This window comes from Bos taurus, chromosome 3, assembly GCF_002263795.3.
Source record: "Bos taurus isolate L1 Dominette 01449 registration number 42190680 breed Hereford chromosome 3, ARS-UCD2.0, whole genome shotgun sequence".
Taxonomy (NCBI): domain Eukaryota; kingdom Metazoa; phylum Chordata; class Mammalia; order Artiodactyla; family Bovidae; genus Bos; species Bos taurus.
In genome coordinates this window covers 32,925,893-32,942,617 of record NC_037330.1, presented here as the reverse complement: position 1 = coordinate 32,942,617, position 16,725 = coordinate 32,925,893, and positions in this window count along the sequence as shown.

Below are 16,725 nucleotides of genomic sequence, written 5' to 3'. Positions count from 1 at the left end.
ACCCAAGGACAAACAAAATGGGGGACCCAGGGCTGTGGAGGTGCTGTGGCAGTGGCTTTCTGGGTCTGTGGCTGAGCCGCAGAGGGAACTGGGGCCTCTGGGAGGGAAGGAGCCAAGCTGCACTGTGGAGAGTGATGTGGAGGAAGGGCTTAGGTTGCAGTCCCCAGGGAACTGAAGGGCCTGGGATGGGTTGGGGCAGAGGAGAGAAGAGAATATCCTGGGACCCCAAGGGCAGAGGATCCTTGGTGCTCGAGCCTTACAGGATCAGAAAGGCAAGTGCGATGCTGAGTAAGTTCTAGCACGCATTAGGTGGCTAGTCTAAGCCTCACTTCTCTTATCTATAATTAGTGCTGCCTGTTTGCCAAGAACGAGACAGAACTGGGCCATTTTCAGTATTGTTAGGCTTCTTTTAGATTAAAAAAAAAAACAAAAAACTGAACAGGCTCATAAAAATTGAGATATATTTCAATGGATTGCACTTAACAAATTGTATTTTAAATATCCAGACCTCAACTGGAGGTAATGTAGAAAGTCCTAAATATGATGACTTTCACAAATGGGAAGCTTGGGCCAAATGGCCCCCATTGCAACCTCTGCCCACCTGGCCTGGGTGGTGACCCTTGTCCTGAGCGGGCAGCACCCCTCTTGGGCTCATGGGAGATGGCAACCTCACAGTCTGCTCCTGGAGTTTCTCCCTGCTGCAGAGAAATCTCTGCTTGGAATGTTCTCCACACTCTATTCCTTTCTCCAACTTTTAATTGTCCTCCAGATCTCCCCTCGGTCCAGACCTCTTTAGGATTCATGACAAGGGTTTGGCGCCCTCCTGTGGCGCCTGCTGGGCCTAGCCCTTTACCTAGGGTCCACTTGGCATTTTTATTTTCTTCTCTGTTTCCCTCAAGGACTGTGGGCTCTCTAGGGGCAGACACTCCTCTCTTTGATATCTTGAGAGGCCTAACTCGTGGAATGCCCCCATCAGGTATTGCTGAATGAGTGGTTCACTCATTCTCATCAGTCGTACTACTCACTGTTTGTCTCTTGTTTCCTTGCCATCTTTATAACTGTATCCACTTGCACACTCAGGCACCTTCTCCCTCCCGCTGTGAGCCTGGGGAATGGCTTAGCACGTGCAGGGAGGATGCTGAAGGGAAATGAAGAAGCCGAGCTGTGTGCAGGATTTTCAGTTTCTGCCAAGGGGCCCACGCCAGGCTCTTCAGCAGGCCCACCTTGCTGGGGGGGTCTGCAAGGTGATGAAGGGGTCTTGCCAGGAGCACATCTGCCATTTGTTTGTGAAGAATCCAACCCGGAGGCCAGTGAGGCAGCTGTGATGCTGGGAGAGCCCCTCCGGGGTTGGGTGGCTCACTGTCGTGTCTCTCACTAGCACCCTCTGCTGACAAGAGCCAGGCCAGGAGGGGTGCCACCCTCTGGCGCAGTTGCTGCCCTCTCCCTGCTGTGTGGCCACACCCAGTGCCCTGCAGGGCTGGCCTCTGGTCCTTCGCTCCTGCCATTCCCTTTGTCCACTGTCTCTGACCTGTGAACTGCTCCCCACCCTTCAAGACCAGCTTTAACTGTCCTGAGGTGACCACCCTCCAACTCCACCAGACGGCAACCTCCCAGCTTTCTAACTTCTCCGCAGGGATCTTTACAACAGCATTTATCTTGCCACTTAGTTATTTATGACACGTTGGTCTCTGCTCAAGTCCCTGACAGCACAACAGCTTTCCTCTCTGAGTCCTCAGCTCCTCAGTGCCCAGGAAACTTCCTGGCACAATGTGGAGACTTCTGCCTTGCGATATGAGCGGGCAAGTATCTGACCTGGAGGCATGATTCATAAGTGCTGAGACAAGCGAGCTCACACACACAGAGGCACACAGACACACAGAGACACACACACACACACACACAGACACACACACACACACAGACACACACACACACACACACACACACACACACACAGAGCCTCCAGGCCTCCTACCAGTCCCTGCCCCACGCTGGCCCCGGAGTACACACAGGCCGAGGCCTCAGGCCTCGAGCCCTATTTCCAGCTCCTCTTCCTTCCTTGTCATTCATTTCCCTGCCAGTTCTTTTCATGCTAACGAGAGGAAGCTCTGGCCAGGGAGTAGCTTGGAAAGGAAGTCTTTGAAATGGAAATGTTATGACAAAATGATGGATTGTTTTCTGAGCTGTGCAGTTTGTTTCTCCCTTGCAGCTGCAGAAGGCGAGAATATCTCTTCACCGGGAGTGCTGGAGGTTGCCCACATCAGGAAGCCCTAGATAGCAGGAACTGCAAGTGAAATACACACCAAGAGCAGGTAGCGGCAGGGGGAGACCTCGGGCAGGCAGAAGAACACAGCCGGGATACTGCCCAGAGCCCTAGTTGGAGCAGGGGCCCTGAACGACCAGAGAAGGCAGTGGCTCCCTGCTGAGGCCAGAAGAAACAGTGGCAGGTCCTCTGCGCCTTTGCTCCTGCCATTCGCTCTGCGCCTTGTCCCCTTCTTCTTTCTCTGACCCGTGAGCTGTTCTTCATCCCTCAAGGTCAACTTAAATGTCCCCTATCTGAGAAGCCCCCTTAATGCACACAATGTCCACCTTACCCTTCAAACAGTAGGAGTACCCTGGCCACTCCTTTATTTGAGGCTAATTAGAATTGTCATCAGTCTTGTTTATTAAAAAAATATATATTTTGAGTACCAACTGGGTGTGAAGCTCTGTCTATGCACCATGTCCTTTTGTGAACACAGCACACAGAGCCTCCACCCCCAAGGATCCCTGTAGGGAATATGGACTGTGGAGACAAGAAGTGTGTAAACTGGGCAGCATGTTGGATGATTTAAGCTCCACTGGAGAAAATGGAGTGGGGTGAGATGACTGAGCGCTGTGGAAACGAACAGTTTATGTTATAAAGCAAAGTGGGAAGGGTAGGCTCCCTGAAAATGTGACATGCAGGAGACTAGAAGGCATACAGATATGAGGGAGGGACAGGCTTTATAGGTAGAAGGAACAGTGTGTGAAGATTGTTTGCGTGCGTGCTCAGCTGTGTCTGATTGTTTGCAACCCCTCTGGACTGTAGGCTGCCAGGCTGTTCTGTCCATGGAATTCTCCAGGCAAAAATATCGGAGTGGGTTGCCATTTCCTACTCCAGGGGATCTCCTCAACCCAGGAATCGAACCCACGTCTCCTGCATTGGCAGGCAGACTCTTGACCACTGAGTCACCGGGAAGCCCGTTTGAAGGTTAATCATCTCTTAAAAAATAGAAGTTACTGGTAGATAAATATGGATACATAGGTTTCTCTGATGGATCAGACAGTAATGAATCTGCCTGCAGTGTGGGAGACCCGGGTTCGGTCTCTGGTTTGGGAAGATCCCCTGGAGAAGGAAATGGCAGCCCACTCCAGTATTCTTGCCTGGAGAATCCCATGGACAGAGGAGCCTTGAAGGCCACAGTCCATGGGGTCGCGAAGAGTCGGACACGACTAAACGACCAACACCTCACTTCACTTTGAGAACAAGAATCGTATCTCAATCCTTTTGCATCCTTCATAGGACTTAGTGTTATGTTCTGAAGATGTACGTTGAATGAATAAACAAACTTCATAGCATTTAGAATAATTGTTCTGAAGATGTTGAACGAATAAACATACTCAACCATTGTCTCCAAATTTTTAAAATAATGCGAGGGGTGCTCAGCTCTTGTCCTGGAGTGCCCTCTAGTGACCTAATATCAAATGCCAGCTTTGCTTACCTCCAGTTTCCTCTTTCCCATGGACAGAGTCTGGCGGGCTACTGTCCATAGGGTCACAGAGTCGGACATGACTAAAGCGACTTAGCACACTCACACCCCAGGCCAGCCAAATAATAGAATTCACTCAGTGCTTGCTGTGTACAGGACACAGTGCCAGCTTCAGCAGGAGACTCGGACACATAGGAGATGTGGTCTCTGCCCTCAGACCCCTCGCTCACTGGACTTCTTGCTGGTTAGCTTTTCCCTTTCCAGTCTTTGTTTTCTGGGCCCCTCCATCTTTGACCTCTCTAGATCATCTGTTATATCAGAATTACATTTTGAGCTAGAGCCGGCCAGGCAAAGATGTGCTACTGTGTGTGCCCTGGGGGCTTGAGAGCTGAGTCAGCCCTTCTTAGCTGGCAGAACAGCTCTCCCCAAATCCCCACAAGGAGTTAGAGCTCCAGGGAGCCTGCTGAGCAGCCAGGACCTGCTTCAGGAGATGTTTTCTGGAGTTGGGCTGGTGCTGGTAAGACACAGACCAAGGTCAGCTCCCTATCCTGGCTGGTGGAATTGCATCTCCTTTTCTGAGACTGCTCAGGGCTTTGCCACCTCCTCTGGGTGACAATAAAGCTCCATCAGAGGTGCTGGGCCTCAGCCCTTTAGTCCTTGCCCACCCCTCTGGCCTGCGCCACGAAACTTGAGAGTTCCTTTCTTTCCCGGGGCTCCATCTAGCATTGAAACCAGAATAGCTGTGTCCTTGAAGTTTTGTTTTTAGGGTCTGTGAGAGGCATCAAGGAGCTTCCTAGGCAGGGGCAGCCACAAGTCCTGCAGCTTTGAACCGTGGCCTGGGGAGTCTTGCGTGCCATTTCCTCCCCGCATCCCTCCCCACCGCCAGCACCAAATCTCAGTCACTGTACCCATTCTAGCTCCCTGAGGACATTTCTCATTAAGAAAGTCATTCATAAGCAGTAGAGTGGACTGTGGGAAACTGGCCATCAAGATGCTCAGGCTTGTGTCCCCAGGACTCCCGGAGTCATCCTGGTGGCCTCATGACACCAGTCTCATGACACCACCTCCTGAGACAATGAAGCAGGCAGCCCTCAGCTGTAGGGGTGGGGTGCTGGGGCCAGAGCTCTAGTGACTGTGCCTGTGGTCCTGGTGGGTTTGAATAACATGCAAAGAGTAGAGAATTCCCAAGCATGTTCCTGAGTCCACACATTTCCAGGGAGCCCCAGACACAGACCAGTTAGGGAGAGAAGTTGGGGTCTGAGAAGATTCAAGAAGGAGAGACCTACTGACAGGTTGGTGCAGAAGGTGCCCTGTGGATACTCTAGCCATTGGTGGGCTATGGTTTTGGACCGGACTCAAAGGGTTTATTTAAATATCCAAGGGGGAGGAAGGGCTTTCTGCCACCCACAGCCTGCTCCCTGGCAAAGTTCACTGGGCACTTGTGCGTATGTCTCCCAGGCCTCTTTCTCACCTTTGACCACTCAGACCTCTGCATCTTCTTCACCTTGAGAAGTGTCCTGATCTGGTAGGGCTGCTGTAACAAAACACCACAAACTGGGTGCTTTATACAACAGAAATTTATCTCTCTTTGTTCTGGAGGCTGAAAGTCCAAGATCAAGGTGTTGGCAGGCTGTGTTTTTCCGGGGTCCTCTGTCCTTGACTGGCAGATGAGATGGCCACCTTCTTGCTATGTCCTTTCGTGGCCTTTCCTCTGCGCCCACACACCCCTGATGTCACTTCCTCTTCTTATAAGGACACCAGTCACATTGGATTAGGGCCCCACCCTTATGACCTCATTTAACCTTAATGACCTCTTTAAAGGCCCTGCCTCCAAGTATAGTCACAATCGGGGTTTGGGCTTCAACATATAGATTTTGGAGGGAAGCAGTTCAGTTCATAACAAGTGGCATCCTGAAGAGGTGTCCTCCCTTCCCCACTGTGTCTGTGGGGAAGACCACACCACCCAGCTTCTCATCTGTCCTTTCCCATTCAGCTCCTGGGGGTGGGGAGTAGGTCTGCGGTAATTAAAGCTGCCTGGCCTGCTTGGAAACACTGTAGCTTGTTCTGGGACTGGTCGGGGAGGAGAGGTACAAGAACCAGGTGGGCTCCAGTGTGTCTGCCCCAAGGGGGCAGAGGGACCCTGAAAAAGCCCTTGACCCCTGGAGGTACTGAGCGAGAGAGGTGAAAGAGGGTGAAATAGGAGACTGCACATGTGTGTTCGGTCGCTTCAGTCATGTCCAACTCTTTGTGACCCTTTGGGCTGCAGCCCCCAGGCTCCTCTGTCCACGAGGTTCTCTAGGCAAGAAGACTGGAGTGGGTTGCCATTCCCTTCTCCAGGGAAATCTTCCTGACCCGGGGATTGAATCCACATCTCCTTTGTTGCTTTCACTGCAGGCAGATTCTTTACCACTGAGCCACGGGGGAAGCCTGTGTGGTCTTTCCCAGGTAGCCCTGGCATGAAGTCTGGGACAAATTTTCTGGGAATTTGTCTTGGCCTTGTCAAAGTGAATGCTTTCTTTCACTCTCTCTCTTTCATTAAATATTTATGACATACACCTAGCACTAGGTGAGAAAGCATCAATGGTGGGGAAAGCATGACCTTCACCCTTTTGGAGCTTTGTAGGGATGGCAGGTATCAAGAGCTTATTGTGGCTAGATTTATTGAGGGAGACCGTGTTTTAGAATTTAAATACTCTGTCCATTGTTCTCTCAGTTGGTTGCAGTGTCCTAGAAAATATGGTAATTCTGAAATCAGATTCCATTTGCCAGAATGTTTCTTATGCCAATGAGTGTCCCAGTTTATAGTCTGGGAGATATGGTCCCAATTCAGCCATGCTTCAGAGCCCCTGACATGGGCCACAGCTTTACACGGAGGAAAAGGGAAGCAGGCTGGCTCAGCTGCTCTCTCCATGGGCCCCTGGTCTCACAGCAGCCTGTCCCTCCCTGGGGCATCCTGTGACCAACTTCCTGCAGCTCTGCTACTCCAGAAGGGCCAGCTGGACTTCACCAGGCTCCAGAACACCTACAAAGGTTTTTATAGATTTTTCTCACCCCAGATGAGATGTCATCTTTGTAGTCCCAACAGGGTTCGAGGGAGGATTTGAGAGCTGAAGCCAGAGGGAAGCTGAGAGCTGTGACCTGATGGGGACACCTTCTGGGCAGGGGTAGTGGCTGCAGGCTGGCTTCAGCAGAGGCTCCAAGCAGGCTGGCGAAGAGGCCCTGTCTCTAGGATTTGCCTCTGAAGCTTCTGGCAGCTTTGACTATCTCCTTAGGTTTATTGGTAGGTAACCCCTAGCATCTAAGGCCCTGTAGCAGGGCACTCTCATGTCAGGCCTCCTGGTGCTGCAGAGGATGTCAGTGTAGGGGGGTGGGGCCTCCCCTATAAGCCTTGACGTCCATTTCCCAAGAAATAAGACCTGCCCCTTCAGGGTGGGCGTGGTTCAGAGACTCTCATTGGAGAGTAGAGGCTGGTGGACCTCACAGGCAAGTCACCTCCGCTTTGGGGATCTCTGATAATCCCTGCTGCCTTCACCTCATGGTCCCCTGAAGGATGCAGCTCCTTCTAACTCTCTGGCCCGGGCAGGGGTGCATGGCTTTAGTGCACAGGCCCTAGATAACTCAAAGGGGAGTACACATGAGCAACAAGTCCCTAGAAGTCAGTCTATGTGTTGACCCACTCTATCTCCATTTCTTTTAACAGGTAGAGGGCAATGGCACCCCACTCCAGTGCTCTTGCCTGGAAAATCCCATGGATGGAGGAGCCTGGTAGGCTGCAGTCCATGGGGTAGCTAAGAGTCGGGCACGACTGAGCAACTTCACTTTCAAATGGTATTAGTTATCTGTTGCTGTTGCAACAAATTGGTACACATTTAGTGGCTTGAAACAACACAAACATATTAACTCATTGTTTTGGAGGTTGGGAATCCAAAACTGGTCTCAGTGGGCCACAGCTAAGGTGTCAGGAGGGCTGTATTCTCTCAGGGAGCTCTAGAAGAATCCTCCTCATTGACTTTTCCAGTGACTACAGGCTGTTTGCATGCTTTGGCTCATGGTCTCATCACACTTTCTTCTGTTGGCACATCCCCTGACTCAGACCTCCCACCTCCTTTAATAAAGACCCTCATGGGTCCTACATAATCCATGATCATCCCCTCCACCTCAAGATCCTTAACTTAGTCACATGTGCAGAACCCCTATTGGCATGTTTAAAGTAACATATTCAAAGGTTTCAAGAATCACAGTGTGGACAGCTTTTGGGGACCATTATGCTGCCTCCCATGTCATCTTATTGCCTTCTGCCCTGAAGCTCATGTCCAGACAGTTTCCCTCTTTGAGGTCTCCAAGAAAGGGAGGGTATAGTAGAGGCGCGCACCCACTCCACCTGTCTAAGACCCTCCTCCTTGGAAGACTGACACTGGAAATCCACTTCCTTCAGAGCACACTTTGCCATCTTTCTCATGAGAGTGACCTTTCTCTGTGGCTGTTGCAGGACCAGTTCATTAGAATATCATCAAGCATCCTCAACATAGCCTCCCTGCCCCCTAAACCGAATGATCTTACATAAATTCAGAGAACCAAGGACTGAAGCCAAGACATCACAGCTGGACACTTGTTCTGCAAAACCACATGCCCCAGTCCTCTTGAGTGTGGGCTACACTGAATGAATTGCTTGCAGCCAATACCTGGAAGTGACGGAGTATCAGTGTCGAGGCTGGTTGGCCAACACTGCAGATCCCACCTCACTTGCCCCACTCATGCCTCTCACCTGCTCACTCGGAGGAAGCAAATTGCCTTTTTGTCTCCTGCTTTATGAAAAAGTTCACCCATCAAGGAACTGAGGATGACCTTTGGCCAGCAGGAGGGACAAGGACTGTCTCCCTCAGCCCAGAAGCCCTGGAGAAACCAAGCCTTGCCGACAAGGACGTGAGTGAGCTTGGAAGCAGATCCCTGCCCTCAAGTTGAGCTCCAAGGTGACTGCTGCATCAGCCAATACCTGGGGGCAGCCTCATGAGAGACCCTGAGCCTGCGGGCCCAGCTAAGCTGTGCCTGGGTTCCTGGCTCACAGAAACCATGAAATAATAAATGCATGTTTTAAATTTTATTTATTTATTTATTTGGGTGCACCAGGTCTTTGGTCCTCAGGTGGCTAGTGGCAAAGAATCTGCCTACCAGTGCAGGAAATTTAAGAGACAAGGGTTCAATTTTTGGGTCAGGAAGGTCCCCTGGAGGAGGGCATGGCAACCCACTCCAGTATTCTTGCCTGGGGAATCCCATGAACAGAGGAAACTGGCGGGCTACAGTCCCTAGGGTTGCAAGGAGTCAGGCGACTTAGCAGGCATGCATGCACCCACTGCAGCATTAATTACTACTGTGGTTATTCCTGTCATAGAAGGGAATCCTGAGGACATGGTTAGTGTCACAGGGGAGTTGGAAGGAGGCATCTTTGCTTTTGGGAAAATGCGGTGCTGTCCTAAGGGTCCCATAGAGGCAGAAGCCAGAGGCTTGCTCAGGAGTGTTCCAAGTAGTGCTCCACCCTGAGTCAGGTATGCTGCCACCAAGTGGCAACGGGGAGCCTGATTATGTTTTGAACCTTTTTTCTTTTTTCGAGATCTCATGGAGGTGCTCAGGGAAATTCGAAGTCTACTAATTATTTAGTGCTAGTTCTTTGAAAGGGGCTTTGTAGTTGACATCTCATCCGATTCTCTTGGCATCTCTAAAAGATATGCCTTAATAGCTCCAAATTATAGTTGAAAGGATTGAGTGTCTGGGAGTGTGAGCAACTTGGACTTGTAATAGAAGGGCTGTCAAGGCCTAGCTCCTTGCATGTCCTGACTTTTCAGATCCAACATGGCCATATCCGCTTGTGCTTACCAGCGAGCACAGTGCTCCAAGCCTACTTAACTTAAAAAAGCACCCATGTGTCATTAAAACAGTTGAACTTGAGCATTTCATTTACAGATGACGTTTTTGAGAGAATTAAAACAAACCTCAAGACATCGGAACGCCTTTTTCCTTTATAAGGAACTATTCTTAGTCTTAGCTTTCTCCCTCTTTTTTGCCCCTTTATCCAGTTTCAAAGAGAAGATTGCAGCTCTCTGCTCTTTCTACTCACTTATTTAAGCTTTTGTAAAAAAAAATCTCTTCTGTTATCAATCTGCTAGACTTCAGGCCCCAGCCACAAGCCTTCCCTTCCTCTCTGTGCCCCTCTGTCACCCCGAAGAACAGAAAGAGAGACACAGACCTGGCCTCTTTCACCACCCCCTGCAGCGAGGTCCCTACTCTCCCTAAGATGAGGCCAGATGAGCCTCTCTTGGGAAATGCAAAGCCCTGTTTTCCCCTCTCTCTGCTCAAAAGGAAACATCTTGGTATTTGATCCTTCAGAACCCAGAAGGGAGCATGACTCTTGCTTTGCTCTCCTGGCAGGAGACTTCTCCCAGACTAGAATTTCTGTCAATGCTGGCAGAATTGTCCTCCTGGACTTCAGATTCATTCCCGCGTGAATGTGGGGCTTCCAATGGGGCAGAGTGCCTGGCGGGAGACTGAGCTGTGTCCACAGTCTCCCCTCTGTGGGCTCTGTCCCAGGGCAGGTTAGGGGGTTGGGTCTACATGGGGCTGGGTCCCCTCCAGTCTGAAGGAGCCAGGGAATCGGGAAGTGGAGTTGGCTATTTACTCACAGGAGAGCTCAGAAAGTTGATGGTTTATCAGGAGGCACAGGCCTCAGACCCATCCTTCGGGGAGGTGGGGTATGGCTTTCTGGCTCTTCTGTGAAGGACATTTCTGCTCCTCAAGGGCAGGGACCCCTCTCAGTCTCTGTAACCCCAGAGCCTTTTTTGGTGTCTGGCTCATAGTGGGGACAGAGTGAGCAAGCCATCTATGTGCCTAAGCAAGTGAACTGGGCACATGGTGGGTGCTTATTATCTTCTTCTGCTTTGTTATGTTCAATTGCTCAGTCATGTCTGACTCTTTGCAACCCCATGGACCACAGCACACCAGGCTTCCCTGTCCTTCACCATCTCCTGGAGTTTTCTCAAATTCATGTCCATTGAGTCAGTGATGCCATCCAACCATCTCATCCTCTGTTGTCCCCTTCTCCTGTCCTCAATCTTTCCCAGCATCGGGGTCTTTTCCAATGAGTCAGCTCTTTGCATCAGGTGGCCAGATTATTGGTGCTTCAGCTTGAGCATCCGTCCTTCCAATGAATATTCAGGGTTGATTTCCTTTAGGATTGACTGGTTTGATCTCGATGTCCTTGCTTCTCCTCCTTGGACTCTCAGAAAACAGAGAATTCAGAGCCTGCACAGAAAATTCTGTGTCAAGAAGTTACTTCAATCCAAACTCTCCAGGTGAATGAGTCACGATTATTATCATTATCACGATTATTATCATTATCAAGGGGAGTATGGGGGGAATTGGGGACCTCTGGGTTTGCCCTCCTGTGGTCTTCGTTCTGCCTTGGATTGCCCCTTTCTCTTCCTCCTTTCCTCCCTTGATTCATTGAGCAACTGTTATGTACCAACATTAAAAAGGCACAGCCACGGCCCTTGAACTCTTTACTACCTGCAGGGGAGTTTTGATTCTAGATTCCATCCATCTCCTCCTACTTGGTAGCATGTTTTACCCTTTGGTAAGGAATTTCATATGTTATTTAATTCTCCCAATAACCCTGGTAGTTTTGTATTATTTTGCCATGTTTATTTTTCCTGTTATATTTATATTTATTCTTGCCTTTAACAAGAGAACTATACAGTCAGGTGGGAAGGACGGGACACAGCCCTGGCCCCTCCAGCTCAGAAGAGCAGCAGATCCACCCAGAGTCCCTAATGAGGACGGCTGTCATCCCTCTGCCTGCCTCCTGACTGACACCTCGGCACCAGAGTGAAACAGCATTCATTAGCCAGTGACATTTTGCAGGCAGCTTCTTACCTCCGCTTCCCCTGAGAAGAAATAACAAAAACGTGTCTGATCTTCCTTTTCCCCCATCTCCCCGGCTCCCTGCCTCCCCCCGTTCCTTTTCATCCCTGCATTTGAGGGCAAACGTTCTCCTGTCTCTAGACTCAGCGGTCTCTGGGGAGACAGGGCAGCTTTCTTCCTCTCACTTCAAAGGGCCTTTGGAGTGCTGCACTCCACGAGGCGAATGCATTTAATTTTTTTAGGGGGCTGGAATCAGCTTCTGGGTAGAATCATCTTGGCAGGGATCTCTTTCCTTTCCAACCCAGGACCTACAAGGGAACAAGGGGTGTGGGATGGGGCTGGGGAGAGTGTTGGTGGGTGCCTTAGCACCAGTGGGGGGTGCACTCTCCCCCTCCCTCCCTGCAGCTGCTGTGGAGGTGGGCCTGCAGGACTCCAGGAGAGGAGGGCCTGCAAAAGTGGGCAGGGTGGGCAGCCTGGGCATTAGGGGAAGCAGTCCAAAAGGACATGGGAGGCGGGACATCCAGGATCCTTGAGCAGGGCAGACTTTTGGAGGCTTACTTGTTCCAGTGGGAAGCTTGTGAAGGGGTCCGAGACAGGGACCTTCAGAGTGGGGCTCTCAGAGAGAGAAGGGGGTTCCAGCTGTCCTTGCGGTCCTCTCTTCTGTCCGCCAGACTGAGCAGTCCCAGGGGAAGGGCAGAATGATCTCCCCAAGGGTGAATGGAGCGTGCGCTAGGCCAGACCTCCCCTGGCCCCTTTCTAGCTGCAGCCAGGCTCCAGAGCCCACCCCCATAATGCCTTCAAGGGTCACTTATCGTCACACTCCTCATTAAGAAATATCTTCAGCCTGTAGGTCTAGGATCTGGGGGAGATTGGGAGTAGGGGGAGAATAAGATCTCCCCAGGCCTACAGAGTGGCTTGGTTTGGATTCCTTAGGGTAATTGGGAGGGGGAGCTTGAAGGGACAATTTATTAATTCAAGAAGCAGTGATTGAACAACTGCTCTCTGCTGTAATAGATCCTGGGAATACAGCAGTAGACTAGAAAGACAAAAACCCACTCTAGTATTCTTGCCTGGGATATCTCAAGGACAGAGGAGCCTGGCAGCTATAGTCCATGGGGTTGCAGGGTTGGACACCAATGAGTGACTAAACAGTCAGAGACAGATGAAAACGCCTATCTTTTGGATCTAACGTGTGAGGAATTTAAGTAATTAGATACAAAGGTGATTAAGTGTGTGTGTGTTAGTCACTCATTCACATCTGACTCTTTGCGACCCTATGGACTGTAGCCCACCAGGCTCTTCTGTCCGTAGGATTTCCCAGGCAAGAGTACTGGAGTGGGTTGTCATTCCCGTCTCCAGGGGATCTTCCCCATCCAGGGATCGAACTCGGGTCTCCCTCATTGCAGGCAGATTCTATACCATCTGAGTCACTGGGAAGCCCTAAAGGTGATTATATGTATTTATACATTTTTGGTTAGATGGTGATCAGACTGGGTCCTGGGACTGCTGTGCTCCCTCTCCATGGGGAATGCTTGCATGTCCAGACAAAGGCGATGGGCAGAAGTAATGAGAGCTCTGAAGGTGGTGTGTGAGTCCCCAGGCCCAGTGGGCTTACCATAAGCTTTCCTGCATTTCTCAGTCATGTGAGCCAATAAAGTCTTCTCTTTTGGTTCCATTTCAGTTGGGTTTCTGCCATCTGCAACTAAAGCGTCAGGCCTGAGGCTTCTTGCACCAGCTCATGCCACATCAGGGAGTGCTGAGCAAGTCACAGGGGAGGGACCGTGTGTAGAGCAGAGAGAGGGCTGGGCAGGGCCATCAGGAGACAAGCTTCTGGCCAAGCTGGGGAAGCAGGACACATAGCCTGTGCTTGAGTGTCTGGGGTGGCAGTGACTCCAGACCACACTGCTGTTGCCGGTTCTGTGCCAGGAGGTTGTCCTGGGAGTTTTGCAGAGCCTGCCGTCTCAGACGAGTGGCTGAGCTCCTCTGAGTGGCCTCTGCACAGGTGTGGGCCTAGAGGGGCTGGTGTGGTGGGAGTGGAGGCTCCAAACTCAGCTTCTCCGACGTCCCAGACCCCAGGGAGTGCTGTGGCCCATGTGGTGGCACCACCACCTTTTGTGCATCTCTGGGTGAAGGTGACTTGAGGGTGGCAGACATGGGGTTTGGGTCTTTGGGCAAGAAAGTGGTAGGACAGGACAACTGGAGTACCATCTATATCTGATCAGCCTGATTTTGGGGTGCCTATGATGATCCCCCCCTGTACAGCAGAGGGAGAAGTTACTTAACTTTCTGAAGTTTCAGTTTCTTTATCTGTAAAACAGAAATAGTACTTACCTTATAACGATTGCTTTGGAGGAAATGAAACACGTGTGTAGAGCATCCAGAAGAGGGCAGTTGTTTATTAAGCATCATATTATCCTTACTCCTACTAGTGTCCCTGCTTTGTATCCATTCATTCTATTTTTATACTGTCTTTGAAACTAATTTTTATCTTTGAGACCAAGTCATGATCTGACTTGGATTGTAAAGCTAGTTCTATACTCACTTGGTCCCATCACATCATGAGAAATAGATGGGGAAACAGTGGAATCAGTCTCAGACTTTATTTTTTGGGGCTCCAAAATAACTGCAGATGGTGATTGCAGCCATGAAATTAAAAGACGCTTACTCCTTGGAAGGAAAGTTATGACCAACCTAGATAGTATATTGAAAAGCAGAGATATTACTTTGCCAACAAAGGTCCGTCTAGTCAAGGCTATGGTTTTCCACTGGTCATGTATGGATGTGAGAGTTGGACTGTGAAGAAAGCTGAGCGCTGAAGAATTGATGCTTTTGAACTGTGGTGTTGGAGAAGACTCTTGAGAGTCCCTTGGACTGCAAGGAGATCCAACCAGTCCGTTCTGAAGGAGACCAGCCCTGGGATTTCTTTGGAAGGAATGATGCTAAAGCTGAAACTCCAGTACTTTGGCCAGCTCATGCAAAGAGTTGACTCATTGGAAAAGACTCTGATGCTGGGAGGGATTGGGGGCAGGAGGAGAAGGGGATGACAGAGGCTGAGATGGCTGGATGGCATCACTGACTCGATGGACGTGAGTCTGAGTGAGTTCCGGGAGTTGGTGATGGACAGGGAGGCCTGGCGTGCTGTGATTCATGGGGTTGCAAAGAGTTGGACATGACTGAGAGACTGAACTGAACTGATACTCACTTGGACAGTGTTAATTGGTCTAAAATGGCAGCTTTTAAAGAGTAACAATTTCTTCCATTTGTGTAGTGCTTTACAGCCGTAAGCTACTTTTAATAACACTCCATCACTGGTTCTTCCCAATAGCCCGGTGAGGCAGGTACAACTCTGTACATTTTTTTTTTTTTTAGATTTGGAAGTAAGCGCAAAGAGGTTGAGTACAAGTATAAGAATGAGAGAAGTAAGAAGTCACAAAAGGACCTGTCTCAAGCAGAAGGCAGGTCCCAAGCAGCCCCTTTGGCAGCCTGTGGAGGTTCTGAGGAGCCTGGTTGGCCAGTTTGGGTAAAAGAGGGCAGCTGGATGGTCTCTGAAACTATTCACTGCTGTTTGTCTGTCTGTGTGTGTGTGTTGGGGTTGGGTGATGGCCCCATTTACTGCAAGGTAGGTATTTTTTTTTATCTATTTTCCACAAAAGGAAACTGAGGCTCATTGAGGTCAAAGTGATACAATTAGTAAGAACTCAGCCAAGTCCTTTGATTTCAAATCTAGAAAGCTTTCTAGTCAAAAAATCCTTCTTAAGTTTTTGAAACTTTTTGGTTTATAAAGCATTTTTAAAAGAGAATGATGAATAGACACAAAGGTTTGTCCTGACTTGCACAGTTCTTTGCAAAGACAGCCAGCATGACATGGTAGAAAAGAAAACACAAGATTTGGAAGCCATCTGCAAATTATAGCATCCTGTGAAAATGTTTTTGTTGTTTCTTTTACATTATGCATATTTTTACTGTGAAAATTTAAAGGGACACTTTTCGTTCCTTCTGTGTCCTTATTCAGTGGCTATAAATTGTCTGCCACACAGTAGGAGCTCAATCAATATTAATTGGCTGAATGAAGCCTCAGGGCTCCGTTCTGCCCTCCTTAAAGCAGGCTCCTCTGAGCCCAGCTGCTGACCAATCCTTCCCTCCTTGATAAGAGTGGGAATATCTTTCCTTCTGTGTTTGGCACTTGACCCTCTGGGCAGCCCTGTCCTGTCTGCCCTTCCTCTCTCCATTCTGTTTGTCATAAGCCATCTTGGGTGCTCCACTGTGGACCACAGATCCCATTGCCAACAGGAGGCTGGGCAGATGGATGGTGAAAGGAACGCCCATAGTCCATCTCCCTGGGTTGTTGGAGAAGAAATAGATGACTCAGTGCAGGCACGCAGAGACCATGACACCAGGCCTATTGGCAGCAGTGGCATGGCGGTGGAGGGTAGGGGCGGTGTCTTGGAGGCTTGTTTCTGCAGCCCCACTCCCTTACTCCAACCTGAAGGCCTAGACCTGCTTCCTGGGCATCAGAATCCTATGATCAGTCCTCTTAACTCCTGGGGATAAATGGATTGACTGGAGAAGAAGAATGGCTCTCTCTGCCCTGCTAGACTGGACTCTTCCTACAGGATCCCAGGAAGAGAATGGCTGCAGCTCCAGGGCTCTGTCTTGGCTTCTGGGGACATTGGTCCAGTCTGCTCTGGAGTCTAAGTATGTTACCTTGTTTGCATTATGTGAAGCTGTAATGCAACACGTGGCTTAGCCTCTGAATATGAAATTAGAAAGAATAAGAAAGTAGGGGCTTTAGGTGAAGAGCCTATTTGCTCCCAGGAATGTGCCCAGTCTGTATCATGACACAACCCTACTTCCTCACTCCAGCAGAGGCTGTTCTCTGGGTTAGGATACTCTGGGTAGGCAGCCTGGTGGGATACATTTTAACATCAAAGAGACCTAGATTCACATCCCTCTCTACTGCTTCCTGGCTGTGTGACCTTGAACCTCTCTGAACCAGTTTCCTCATATGGCAAAATGAGGGTAATAATATCTACTTGGAGGGCTGACGTGAGAGGGCAAAGGGTTTCTCTGTGGGGAGAGGTTT